Source organism: Oncorhynchus tshawytscha, linkage group LG16 (genome assembly GCF_018296145.1).
Source record: "Oncorhynchus tshawytscha isolate Ot180627B linkage group LG16, Otsh_v2.0, whole genome shotgun sequence".
Classification (NCBI taxonomy): domain Eukaryota; kingdom Metazoa; phylum Chordata; class Actinopteri; order Salmoniformes; family Salmonidae; genus Oncorhynchus; species Oncorhynchus tshawytscha.
In genome coordinates this window covers 15,187,319-15,201,820 of record NC_056444.1, presented here as the reverse complement: position 1 = coordinate 15,201,820, position 14,502 = coordinate 15,187,319, and the positions used below count along the sequence as shown (strand labels likewise).

Genomic DNA, 14,502 nt, shown 5'->3' with positions numbered 1-14,502 from the left:
ATTAATGACATTGTTTTGGGGTGCAATGCATGTAGCAATAACACTTTTACACACAAAAGTGTGTAGGCCTAATACAGTATACTTGTGACTTTTAGATGTGCAGTGATCTGTAGCTAAGCATCTCTGGGGTCCTATGTAGTTATCTGTAGCTAGTCATCTCTGGGGTCCTCTGTAGTGATCTGTAGCTAGTCATCTCTGGGGTCCTCTGTAGGTCAGTTGGTAGAGTGTGGTGCTTCCAACACCAGGATAGTGCGTTCGATTCCTGGCACCACACACGCATAAAAATGTACGCACGCATGGCTGTAAGTTGCTTTAGGATAAAACGTCTGTTAAATGACTTATGTTATTGGATTATCATCTGTAGCGATAACTTTGTCAGCACGTCTTTGCAATATAGCATGTTATATACCAAGCTTCTGTGATGGGTTTCATTTGTAGGTTAAGTTATTATGTGAATCCCCTCTTCAACTCTTTGCCCCACAGTAGCAGTGCCCTTCACCAAGGAGGTGTGAGTGTGAGATTCAGATACAGGAAATGGCCCCTTGTCACTTTGTCTGACAGCTGCATCACGCAGCACGCACAGTGATCCTACTTTTTTTTTTGGACTTTTTTTTGCACTCTTAGTTACACTGTCCTGCATTGTCGAACTGCACAAGCATTGACATTAACATCTGCTAACTGTGTACTGACAAATAAAATTTGTTTGATTTGATTTGATTTGATACTGAACTGCACTCTGACACTGTCCTACTGGACTGCACTCTGACACCGTCCTACTGGACTGCACTCTGACACCGTTCTACTGAACTGCAGTCTGAAACCGTCCTACTGAACTGCAGTCTGAAACCGTCCTACTGGACTTCACTCTGACACCGTCCTACTGGACTTCACTCTGACACCGTCCTACTGGACTGCACTCTGACACCGTCCTACTGAACTGCAGTCTGAAACCGTCCTACTGGACTTCACTCTGACACCGTCCTACTGGACTGAACTCTGACACCGTCCTACTGGACTGCAGTCTGACACCGTCCTACTGAACTGCAGTCTGACACCGTTCTTCTGGACTGGACTCTGACACCGTCCTACTAAACTGTACTCTGACACCGTCCTGCTGAACTGCACTCTGACACTGTCCTACTAAACTGTACTCTTGACACCGTTCTGCTGAACTGCACTCTGACACCGTCCTGCTGAACTGCACTCGGACACCGTCCTACTGGACTGCACTCTGACACCGTCCTTCTGGACTGCTTTCTGGCACCGTCCTACTGGACTGCACTCTGACACCGTCCTACTGGACTGCATCTGACACCGTCCTACTGGACTGCTATCTGACACTGTCCTACTGGACTGCACTCTGACACGTCCTACTGAACTGCAGTCTGACACCGTCCTGCTGGACTGCACTCTGACACGTCCTACTAAACTGTACTCTGACACCGTCCTGCTGAACTGCACTCTGACACCGTCCTGCTGAACTGCATTCTGACACCGTCCTACTGGACTGCACTCTGACACCGTCCTACTAAACTGTACTCTGACACCGTCCTGCTGAACTGCACTCTGACACCATCCTGCTGAACTGCACTCTGACACCGTCCTACTGAACTGCAGTCTGACACCGTCCTACTGGACTGCAGTCTGACACCGTTCTACTGGACTGCACTCTGACACCGTCCTACTGGACTTCACTCTGACCGTCCTACTGGACTGCAGTCTGACACCGTCCTACTGAACTGCAGTCTGACACCGTCCTGCTGGACTGCAGTCTGACACTCTGACACCGTTCTGGACTTCTGACACCGACTGGACTGCAGTCTGACACCGTCCTCCTGCACTGAAACTGCAGTACTCTGACACCGTCCTGCTGAACTGCACTCTGACACCGTCCTACTAAACTGTACTCTGACACCATTCTGCTGAACTGCACTCTGACACCGTCCTACTGGACTGCCCTCTGACACCGTCCTTCTGGACTGCTTTCTGACACCGTCCTACTGGACTGCACTCTGACCCCGTCCTACTGGACTGCATCTGACACCGTCCTACTGGACTGCACTCTGACACCGTCCTACTGGACTGCATCTGACACCGTCCTACTGGACTGCTATCTGACGCCGTCCTACTGGACTGCACTCTGACACCGTCCTACTGGACTGCATCTGACACCGTCCTACTGGACTGCTATCTGACGCTGTCCTACTGGACTGCACTCTGACACCGTCCTACTAAACTGTTTCTGACACCGTCCTGCTGAACTGCACTCTGACACCGTCCTGCTGAACTGCATTCTGACACCGTCCTACTGGACTGGACTCTGACACCGTCCTACTGGACTGCACTCTGACACCGTCCTACTGGACTGCACTCTGACACCGTCCTACTGGACTGCAATCTGACACCGTCCTACTGGACTGCACTCTGACACCGTCCTACTGGACTGCACTCTGACACCGTCCTACTGAACTGCAGTCTGACACTGTCCTGCTGAACTGCAGTCTGACACCGTCCTGCTGAACTGCAGTCTGACACCGTTCTACTGGACTGCACTCTGACACCGTTCTACTGGACTGCACTCTGACACCATTCTACTGGACTGAACTCTGACACCGTTCTACTGGACTGCACTCTGACACCGTCCTACTGGACTTCACTCTGACACTGTCCTGCTGGACTGCACTCTGACACCAGGCCACAGTTGGTCCCCTCGGAAGAGAGCATGTATGCAGGCCAGGGCGCACCTGTAGCGTTTGATGTGAACAGGGTTTAAGATGCTTGCACACAGTGCAGTGGCTAAAAAGGAATTTGAACCTAAAATGTCTCCTCTCGGCCCCATGATAACTGCCTCTCTTTCTGCCTCTTAATTAGGAGCTCTTATCAGCCACTAATCTGATAATCTCTGTCCTGTCTCTCCCTCTCTCTCTCCCTCTCTCTCTCTCTCTCTCTCTCTCTCTACCCACTGTTCCCTCCCTCCCTCTCTAGCTCTTTCCTCTCTCCCTCTCTCATCCCCGTCTCTCATCCATACTTACTTGTCTTATCTGTCCTGTTTTAGCTAGCCATCTTCTCCTTCCTCCCTCCAGCTTTTCCTCTTATCCATCCTTTGTTCTCTCTCTCTCTCTCTCTCTCTCTCTCTCTCTCTCTCTCTCTCTCTCTCTCTCTCTCTGTCTCTCTCTCTCTCTCTGTCTCTGTCTCTGTCTCTGTCTCTCTCTCCCTCTGTCTCCCTCTCTCTGTCTCTACTTTACCCTGCTCCCTCATTTTAGCACCCCCCCAACCTCTTTTACAAAGTAGATAATCTGTCGGTGGCTCTGCACTGTAATGTCCTCTCCTTGTGTCCACCCATCCTTGTGTTTACCTCACCTATTACCAGAATAATCATCTGTCAGCAGGCTTCAGTGCTAGTCTGCCATGTTGGAAATAATAAATGCCTTAATGAGAATGAGTGTCTTGGTTGGGCCTCCGCTTTGCCTCGCCATCCCGCAGTAGGCCTATTTTCAAATGACTTGACTGAATCCCATCAGGTCAAGGGGCCATGGTTTCCGGGTTTAGCTGTGGGGCAGGATGTGTGTTGGTGCTCAGTGACATCGTGTGATAACAGCACACGGGACGTTGTTTGATTTATTTACAGCTTAACAAAACCAGAAACCAAAGTCTACCTGCTCTGAGTCTACACACACACACACAATGAATTGTGGCCCGCAATCCATCAGTGCATGCTTAGAAGGCTGTTGTTGTTTTTGTTGTTGTGTGTGTTTGTACATGCAGACGACATGACTGTGTATTGACGGCGGTCTCTGTGCTCTCCCTGCAGTGTGATCAGTGGGTGCTGACACTCGAGGCGGGCAGGCAGGCCGTCGTCTCCCCCCCAGCCCTGAGCTCCGAGCCCAGACACCTTTTTGCCCTGGTCTCTCGAGGGTAAATATAAGGCTGTTTCTTCCCTCCCCCCTCTTGACCTCCTCCTCTTTTACCTGCCTCCATCCCACCTCTTAACTCTTAAGTCCCCATACACTGAGGGCTGTCCTTGCACATTTTCAACCCCCCGAATGTTAAGCTTTATTCTTCATTCAGCATGTCTACGTTTCTTCTTCTTTGATGCATCATCATCATCATCATCCTTTTTGACATTTGCATTTTTTCATTGCATATTTTCTTCCATTCTTTTTATTTAATTTTTAATAGCAATTGATATAAAGCAACTGCTTTCTGTAGATATAGATGGAGAACAGTAAAAGTTTAAGGCATTCTAAAGACTCATTTCGCCCTCATTACCGATTTGGGATGAAATCGGCATTGTTTTTAGTTCATTGTTTTCCTTAGTTTCCTTACGTTTTTCAGGTATGAGCTATGTGCATGGCATGCTATCATACCATATCAACCCTCACTTTATCTATCTGTGCCTTTGTTGAGAAGAGGAGTCCTTTTTTCTCAATTCTTGGTCTCAAACACCCCACCTCCACACCTGTGTAGGTAAGTCCCACAGATTTCACACACACAAACTTACTTTCAGTCACCGCTCTTTGCCTTATCGGCAGTATGTTATTCGCACCTCCCCCAGTGTCGGTGGGAGTCAAGACTGAACCATTTGATCAGTTGATGGGAGTCAAGACTGAACCATTTGATCAGTCGATGGGAGTCAAGACTGAACCATTTGATCAGTCGATGGGAGTCAAGACTGAACCATTTGATCAGTCGATGGGAGTCAAGACTGAACCATTTGATCAGTCGATGGGAGTCAAGACTGGACCATTTGATCAGTCGATGGGAGTCAAGACTGAACCATTTGATCAGTCGATGGGAGTCAAGACTGAACCATTTGATCAGTCGATGGGAGGCAAGACTGAACCATTTGATCAGTCGATGGGAGGCAAGACTGAACCATTTGATCAGTCGATGGGAGGCAAGACTGAACCATTTGATCAGTCGATGGGAGGCAAGACTGAACCATTTGATCAGTGGTGAGGGTGTTTTTTTCTTCTGCCTGCATGTTTTACTAATCTGTCAGTTCTGTTAGGTGTCATATTTAGACCTAGGTATAGGCTACTGACGTTATTTTATTTACACATTTTATGCAGCTGCAACATTACTTAAGGGTAAGTCATTTAATTGTAAAGGGGCCTATAAATGAATTATCAATGTTGTCAACATCCTGGCTTTAGACTGGTGCATTTTGAAATCACTTGATGTGTGTGAAGAGACAGAGTAATTTTGCATCAGAGAGAGAGATAATTGGCTGGTCCTGACTAGCCAAAGAGGAGTTACCAACAACCGGATGTTCCGGTTTTCAGGGATACAGCTATTTTCAACCTAGCTTCCTTTTCCATTGAAAACCAGATGTGGAAACTCAGCTCAGGCGTTTTTCTTATGCCTGTTACGTCAGACATTTTTGTGGTTGGTTGACCCCCCTCCCATCTTGTTCACACCAGAATCCAGATCTTTGAGAGAAATGCCGTTGAGTTCCTTTATTTCTTTATGGGGGTGGATCAGCTTTAATATTGCAAATAGATTGTGGCTTCTATCAATGTAATTGTATCATTTCCAATCCCACATATATTTCAAAAGTATATAAACTCGGCAAAAAAAGAAACGTCTTTTCAGGACCCTGTCTTTCAAAGATAAATCATGAAAACCCTATTAACTTCACAGATCTTCATTGTAAAGGGTTTGAACACTGTTTCCCATGCTTGTTCAATGAACCATAAACAATTAATGAACATACACCTGTGGAACGGTTGTTAAGACACTAACAGCTTACAGACGGTAGGCAATTAAGGTCACAGTTATAAAAACGTAGGACACTAAAGAGGCCTTTCTACTGACTCTGAAAAACACCAAAAGAAAGATGCCCAGGGTCCCTGGGGTCCCGTCTCTTTTTATGCTGAGTTTATATACAGTGCATTTGGAAAGTATTCATACCCCTTGAAATTTCACATTTACATACGAATTCAGACCCATTACTAAGTACTTTGTTGAAGTACCTTTGGCAGTGATTACAGCCTTGAGTCTTTGGTGTGACGCTACAAACTTGGCACACCTGTGTCTAGGGAGTTTCTCCCATTCTTCTCTGCAGATTCTTTCAAGCTATGTCAGGTTGAATGGAGAGCGTCGCTGCACAGCTATTTTCAGGTCTCTCTAGAGATGTTCGATCGGGTTCTAGTCCAGGCTCTGGCTGGACATTCAGAGACTTGTCCTGAAGCCTCTCCTGCATTGTCTTGGCTGGGTGCTGAGGATCGTTGGCCTGTTGGAAGGTGAACCTTCTCTCCAGTCTGAGGTTCTGAGCGCTCTGTAGCAGATTTTCATCAAGGATCTCTCTGTACTTTGCTCTGTTCGTCTTTCCCTTGATCCTGACTAGTCTCCAAATGCCTACCGCTGAAAAACATCCCCACAGCATGATGCTGTCGCCACCATGCTTCACCATAGGGATGGTGCCAGGTTTCCTCCTGACGTGGCGCTTGGTAATCAGGCCAAAGAGTTCAATCTTGGTTTCATCAGACCAGAGAATCTTGTTTCGCACGGTCTGAGAGCCCTTTAGGTGCTTTTTGGCAAACTCCAAGCGGCTGTCATGTGCCTTTAACTGAGGAGTGGCTTCCGTCTGGCCACTCTACCACAAAGGCCTGATTGGTGGAGTTCTGCAGAGATGGTTGTCCTTCTGTAAGGTTCTTTACAGAGGAACTCTGGAGCTCTGTCAGAGTGACCATCGGGTCTCCTCCCTGACCAAGGCCCCTTTCCCCCGATTGCTCAGTTTGGCTGGTTGACCAGCTCTAGGAAGGGTCTTGGTGGTTCTAAACTCCTTCCATTTAAAAATGAAGGAGGCCACTGTGTTCTTAAGGACATTCAATGCTGCAGACATTTTTTGGTACCCTTCCCCAAATCTGTGCCGTAACACGATCCTGTCTTGGGGCACTACGGACAATTCATTCGACCTCCATGGCTTGGTTTACTGTCAACTGTGGGACCTTATATAGATAGGTGTGTGCCTTTCCAAATTACGTCCAATCAATTGAATTTACCACAGGTGGCTTCCAATCAAGTTGTAGAAACATCTCAAGGATGATCAATAAAAACAGGATGCACCTGAGCTCAATTTTGAGTCTAATAGCAAAGGGTCTGAATACTTAAGTAAATAAAGTATTTTTTTCAAATATTTTTTTAATATACATTTGCAAAAATGTATAGAAACCTGTTTTTGCTTTGTCATTATGGGGTATTGTGTGTAGATTGATGAGGAACATTTATTTTATTTTTTATTTTAGAATAAGGCTGTAACGTAAGAAAATGTGGAAAAAGTAAATTGCTCTGAATACTTCCCAAATGCACTGTATATATTACTTTAAATAGTCAAATGTACATTTTCCTTACATTTCTTCCCCTAACCCTAACATTCCATCCCTAATTGAACAAAACTAATAGACAACAACACTTAGGCTTCTACTTCCAGCTTACACACACTATATACTATATACATTTTACAGACACAGAATACTTTACAATAGTTGTCTTTTGTTTGTTTTTAGTCCCGTCGTTCAGCTACCCTCATCCCCTCCCATCTATCTTTTTGATTTCTATTTGCCATATAATGTTCAACTGTGCTGTGATTCACAACCGTTCTGAACCTTTCTATTTTCATAGTTTCTACAGATTGTAAATGAAGATAAACAGTGAGCTAGCTGTGTGAGCTAGCTGTGTGTGTGTGTGTAATAGTCCCTGAGGGGACAGCTTCCTTTCTACAGAGGCTGATGCCCCTCCCTCCCTCCGTCCCTCCCTCCCTCCTAACCTCACAGCCCCATCAACACCACTCTGGTAGCTGATCTCTACTCTGAGTAGTTAACTGATGTTTTTAGCTAGCTCACATTGCTTCTTTGGAGTCCCAGACACAGGTAATATATTGACCTGAGCACAGCACGTGGGAAGATAGATACGGTCAAAGTTTGGACACATTATTTTTGACCTAAACACAGCCATATAGCCTAACCTTGCGCTCGTTTAGCATTTCAACCCTGTGTGTAGGCTAACCTTACTCTATTATAGTAACCCAATAGAAAAAGAGGAGGAAGCAACTGAAAGAGAGATGCAGAGAGACAGCTAGAGAGGTAGACAGGAGACGATGGAGGGGAAAAACAGCCACAGGAGGATTGGCCATGGATTGAGAGGAAGAGGAAGCAGATGAAGAAAAGAGTCTCTGTCCGTTCCTAAATGCCTTAACTCCTTTCCTTACCTCTGTAATGTAAACAGTACTGTACCTACACGCTGACCTTTGCACTGTGAGAGGGAGCTCGAGGCAAGTAGCTGGATGTGCTGTGGGTGGTTGAAAGTGCGTGTGAATTATCTTTACTTGTTGCATCTATGTTTGGGTGAGTAAGAGCAACAAGTCAGGGTAGGGTAGCCAGAGAGATGGGAGGGAGCGAGGGAGGGAAGGGAAGGAGGAAGGGAAGCAGGGAAGATGGATAATGGCAGCTGAGTGTGAGCTGAAGGAGGGAGAGAGCGAGGGAAGGGGGGGGAACTGGAGGAGGAGAGAAAAGCAGATGACACGGGGAAGGGTGGTCCTCTAAAAACTCACAAACATGGGCCAGTAGGGCGGGAGGGAGAACACTCTTCATCAATCAGACACACAAACACGGGCCAGTAGGGCGGGAGGGAGAACACTCTTCATCAATCAGACACACATACACGGGCCAGTAGGGCGGGAGGGAGAACACTCTTCATCAATCAGACACACAAATACGGGCCAGTAGGGCGGGAGGGAGAACACTCTTCATCAATCAGACACACAAACACGGGCCAGTAGGGCGGGAGGGAGAACACTCTTCATCAATCAGACACACAAACACGGGCCAGTAGGGCGGGAGGGAGAACACTCTTCATCAATCAGACACACAAACACGGGCCAGTAGGGCGGGAGGGAGAACACTTTTCATCAATCAGACACACAAACACGGGCCAGTAGGGCGGGAGGGAGAACACTCTTCATCAATCAGACACAAACACGGGCAGAGAGCGGGAAGTGGAGAGCTGTCTCTCGTGTAGCTGGGGAGTCTGTGCTTCCTGTTCTGATTGAGGCGAGCGTCATGCTCCACCACTTTGTCTAAACGCCAACCAGTTAGTTCACATCCACACAGGCAGGCCAGGCAGGCCCACTGTACTATACTGTACTTTACTGTTCTATCACACCGCGCACACACACACACACACACACACAGTCTTGTATAACTAACCTTGTGCGGACACACAATTCAGTTCCATTCAAAATCCTATTTTCCCTAACCTCCAACCCTTACCCTAATCTTAACCCGAAAACCGAACCTTAACCCTAACCCTAGCTCCTAACCCTAACACTAATTCTAACCTTAACCCTAAACCCCCTAGAAATAGGGAACGTTGACTTCTCATGGTGTTAGGAGGAGAGAGACCGTTAGAGACCTTTAAGAGGGAACTTTGACTTCTCATCGTGTCAGGAGGAGAGAGACCGTTAGGAGGGGAGGTAATAAATAGCCAACATATGGTCACGGATCCCTCCACCTCTCCCTCCCTCACTCCCTCCCTTCTCCCTCTCCAGCCTTGATATAGAATTCCCCCTCTCTCTCATACACACACACACACTCACAGACACACACACATCCTCTCGCGAGATAACTCTTCACTACACCCTGTTGGAATGCTTTGAAAATGCGTTGTTGCTTCCTTCCTCTTATCTCCCTCCAATCCTTGATTTGATCACTGATCTGACAATGACTGGACTGGGTTACTGCGCCTGGTTCTCTCTCTCTCTCTCTCTACTCTCGTTTATCTAGCTAGCTAGTCTGGAAGGACCAAAAGGGCCAAAAGGTGAATGGATTATTAACAATACAGCTTTGTTAGTGCAGGGATGAAGCAAATCTCCCCACTGTTTGCTTTGAAGAGCATGTGTCAGTTTTGGTAGTTTGGCTCGCGGCCCATTGTCTATCAATCTATATAACGTATTAGTCACTGAACTGTAGCCTGAGCGGATGGCTCAGTTGATAAATGTGAGGCAGAGTTATCCCTAGTTTTAACACCTTTTAATACTTGAATAATGTCATGGAGAATGAAGGGTGGCTTTAAGGCAGTGGACACGTGTCACCCACCCACTCTAGAACAAGTGATTTGTCACCAGCGTTATGTCCACACACAGGTGTTCCCTCTAGCCCACCACCCCTCTGACCTTGTCATGTGTCTGATGCTGTTGCCAGATTGGTGGCTGACTGACTGTGTGTGGAAGGTGGTGGCGGTGTCATATTTAGGTCAACGTCTTTGGTTGCTGCAAGTTGATTGATTGAGAGTACTTTCACACAGGGCTTGAAACCTAAAACAAATTGCTACAGTTTCCAATAATCAATGGGAAGAATTGATTGCATAACCTAATACTTCTATGAATCAATCCAACTTCATGTTACATGAGTAAGATAAAATATAAATATATAAATAACAATAAAGTGTTGCAAACAAAATGCATCAACCGATACAGATGTTTACAGATTCAGGTTAAACCGAGTGACAGAAGGTGACAGAAGGTGACAGAAAAGAGAAAAGAGGAAAAGGAGAGGGAGTGTGAGAGATGATGGAGGGAAGAGGGAGGGGCCCGGCCAGGCAGGCAGACAAAACAAGATGGAGAGAGATGGAAGGAGAGGGGGAGAGCAAATGGAGGTGGGAGGAGTCTGCGAGAGGGAGGGAGTACGAGGGGCCCAAGGTTCGACAAGAGGAGAGGAGAGAAGAGGAGAGGCATTCTTGTTTGCCGCTCTTTGGCACAGTGTGGCAACTTTTCCATCTCTGTGTGTAACTTCCACACTCTCTCTCACACACGCACATGCACGCACACACAAATGCACGAACACAAAGTTGTTTCTCTCTTGACTCCCACATTGTGACCTCCCCTGCTATTTTTTTACAAGGATGTGCAAGAATGTCAGGATGTCAGGGTCGGGCAGCGCGGTGTGTGTGTTTGTGTGTGTAGGATAGGGGGATATGGAGGGGGTGTCAAAGCCGGAGTGAGAGTGATGGCTGGGAACAGATGTAGTAACAGCAGCCTCTGCTGCCCCCTTCAACCGTCCTCTCCACGCACACACACACACACACACACACACACACACACACACACACACACACACACACACACATACATGCACGCGCACCTCTCCTGTAACATGCGCTACTCTCTCTCTGTGAGCGTGTGTTGGAATCTCCAAACAAGTGCAACAGTCTGCCCCAATCGCCTGCTCTGAAAACATCACAACAGAAATCTGGAAACCTAGCCCAACTGTTGTGCAATCTCTCTTTCTCTCACTTTACTCTCTCCCTCAGCCTTTTTTCATTTCTTCAACTACCCTTTCTATGTCTTGGTATCTCTTCCGTTCTCTCCTTATCCTCCCTCTATCTTCTCCCCCTCTTTCCTTCCTCCATCTATCCCTCTCTTTCAAGCCTCCCCTCCTCTCCTTCTTCCCTGTTCCCACCATCTGTTGCAGTTCATTTTAGCAGGCCATAAAAAGTGCTGCCCAAGTGTTTGATCCACCAATCGGAGTGCGGGATGGAGGGGGGTGATGCTCGGGCTAATGAAATAAAACAAATCCACGGCTAAGCTTGATATCTGCGTTTAGCGGTTAGCCCCCCCATGGCCAACCAACCCCCACTATTTGATATGACCACTTGTATTACTAGTTAGTGCTGCTACTCCGTTGGCTACTGAAGGCTACTTACTCCACAATACTGGTTTTAGTCCAGTAGCTTTCATTCATTTATGCATGATGCAATACTGTAGTGAGAAAGGGCTCAGTAAGTCTGTGCATGGTGTTACTTGCAACACCAGGGAGGGTTGTGTTTGTTATATCCTGCATGACTCATTTTTGTCAATGAAAAAAGACAAATATGTTGTACATAGGATGCAGTAACAGCAAGACATGTAGTGAGAGGCACGCACACACCCCTCTCACCCTATCAGAGGGGACCGTCACACTGCACCTGCTTAGGCCATGTTACCGTCTGTGATGTCACGTCACTGCTCGCTCCCGTGGGTCACTAAAAAACATAACCAGCCTTTACCAGTCTGTTTAAGCTCACCTCTCTCTCACCCACTCGTTCCCCCTCTCCTCCTTTTGCCCCCCTTCCTCTCCTCCATCTCATCTTGTATTTGTCTATCTCTCTGCTACTCCAGTGTCTGTTTCCCAGACCCTTGTTCCCTTTCCTTCCCTCTCTGTTCTCTCATCTATTTTTCTCTTCATCATCCCAACTCCTGTCCTCCATCCATTTCTTTCCCACTCCCTTTTTCATCCACTTTGGTTTTCTGAGTGACTCACACTAAACCCATGTAGAGGAACGAAACATGTAGAGACTAGAACACGTACTCCACCCCTCCATGAGGAGGAGGAAGTGGCCTGGACCGTAGAGGAGCTTCCTGTGGGGCTGTGAACGGAAAGCCGCAATTAACAGGAGGGGGGACTTCTGACTACCTCTCTCTTTCTCTCCTCCCTTTTCTCTTTTTTGCTTATTCTGCTGTTGTATCTCTCCTTATCTCTTCCCCCTCGCTCTACCCCCTTTTTCTTTCTTTCTTTCCTTCCCCTCTTTTGCATCCTCCTCTCCTCTATTTTGCCCTCCCTCCCTCCCTCCCTCCCTCCCTCCCTCCCTCCCTCCCTCCCTCCCTCCCTCCCTCCCTCCCTTCCCCTCCCCTCCCTCCCTGTCCTTTAACTGTATCTCAGTCACTGTCTGTATTAGTTGGGGCTCCATAGCCAACTAACTACCTTAGTCATAGTTAGGGATGTGTGCAGGATACAGGATGGGCCTGGGGGTAGTACAGAAAGCACCAGTCCAGCATGGAGTTGGAGAGATTAGCTCCCCAAACCCTCCCATTGGGGACTGGGCGCTCCAAGCAACAGGGTGTGGAGAGAGGATGGGGAAACCAAGGGATTGAACCTGTGTGTATTTGGGTGAGTGGGTATCAGTGGAGGCTGCCGAGGGGAGGACGGCTCATAATAATGTCTAGAATGGAGCCAATGGACCCTTGTGTTTGATGTAATTGATACCATTCTACTCATTCCACTCCAGCCATTACCACAAGCCTGTCCTCCCCATTAAGGTGCCACCAACCTCCTGTGGTGGGTAGTGGTGTGGGGGCTTATGGGGTTACTTGAATCCTGGTGGCCTGCTGTGATTGGTTTGTTACTAGAGAGAAGTAGTTTTGCAATGCTGAGGATAGAAGGAAAGAAATACAGTTTCTACCCTCCCCTCCCTCCCTCCCTCCCTCCCTCCCTCCCTCCCTCCCTCCCTCCCTCCCTCCCTCCCTCCCTCCCTCCCTCCCTCCCTCCCTCCCTCCCCCCCCCTCCCCTCCCTCCCTCCCTCCCTCCATCGCTCCCTCCCTCCCCTCCCTCCCCCCCCCTCCCTCCCTCCCTCCCTCCCTCCCTCCCTCCCCTCCCCTCCCTCCCTCCCTCCATCCCCCCCCTCCCTCCCTCCCCCCTCCCTCCCTCCCTCCCTCCCTCCCTCCCTCCCCCCCTCCCTCCCTCCATCGCTCCCTCCCTCCCTCCCTCCCTCCCTCCCTCCCTCCATCGCTCCCTCCCTCCCTCCCTCCCTCCCTCCCTCCCTCCCTCCCTCCCTCCCTCCCTCCCTCCCTCCCTCCCTCCCCTCCCCTCCCTCCCCCTCCCTCCCCCATCCTCCCTCCCTCCCCTCCCTCCCCCTCCCCCTCCCTCCCTCCCTCCCTCCCTCCCTCCCTCCCTCCCTCCCTCCCTCCCTCCCCTCCCCTCCCTCCCTCCCTCCATCCTCCCTCCCTCCCCTCCCTCCCCCCCCCCTCCCTCCCTCCCTCCCTCCCTCCCTCCCTCCCTCCCTCCCTCCCTCCCTCCCTCCCTCCCTCCCTCCCTCCCTCCCTCCCTCCCTCCATCGCTCCCTCCCCTCCCTCCCTCCCTCCCTCCCTCCCCTCCCTCCCTCCCTCCCTCCCTCCCTCCCTCCCTCCCCCCCTCCCTCCATCGCTCACTCTCTTGTGTCATACGAAACAGGTGTGAGTGTCATAAAACACAGGCTATCGTATCTAGCTAGTGACATCAACTCTTTTCCACTGGGCATCGAGTCAGTATTCTCTCTCTCCCAATCACAAGGTCACCCTACACCCTATGTGGCATCAGTGTCTTAAAAATCTTTGGGCAGGGGAAAATGCTAATAGTTAGCTAAAAAAAAGCCTTCTTAGCTTGTGTGTCTGTCCCATGTCACTAAGTTTGTGTCTGTCCCATGTCACTAAGTTTGTATGTCTGTCCCATGTCACTAAGTTTGTGTGTATGTTTGTGTTGTCGCAGTGATGGAGAGCACGCGTCCGGGGGGAGGAGTGAGCGTCGAGCTGAGCGCTGGAGAGACCGAGCACTCGGAGGAGCAGGAGACCCCTGACTCCACACACACACAGGACAAACACACAGGTCAGGGTGGTGTGTGTGCCTGTGTGTCCGTGTTTGAGTGTTCTTATGTGTGTGTTAGCTTCTGTGTGGGTGTGTGTGTGTTTGCGTGTATGTGTGTGTGTGTGTG

The 14,502-nt window shown here is 48.9% G+C and overlaps 1 protein-coding gene across 3 annotated transcripts in view; it reads left to right on the top strand.

Moving 5' to 3' along the window:
• The window catches only part of LOC112234028 (ras-responsive element-binding protein 1), a 65,100-nt gene that overhangs the window by 28,774 nt on the left and 21,824 nt on the right, over positions 1-14,502 (top strand). For 2 of the 3 annotated variants that reach the window (XM_042298812.1, XM_042298814.1), the window contains exons 2-3: positions 3,812-3,915; positions 14,280-14,396. The gene's annotated coding sequence lies outside the window, so the exon portion shown is untranslated. The remainder of the gene's footprint in view (positions 1-3,811; positions 3,916-14,279; positions 14,397-14,502) is intronic. The other variant, XM_042298813.1, reaches the window with a different exon arrangement.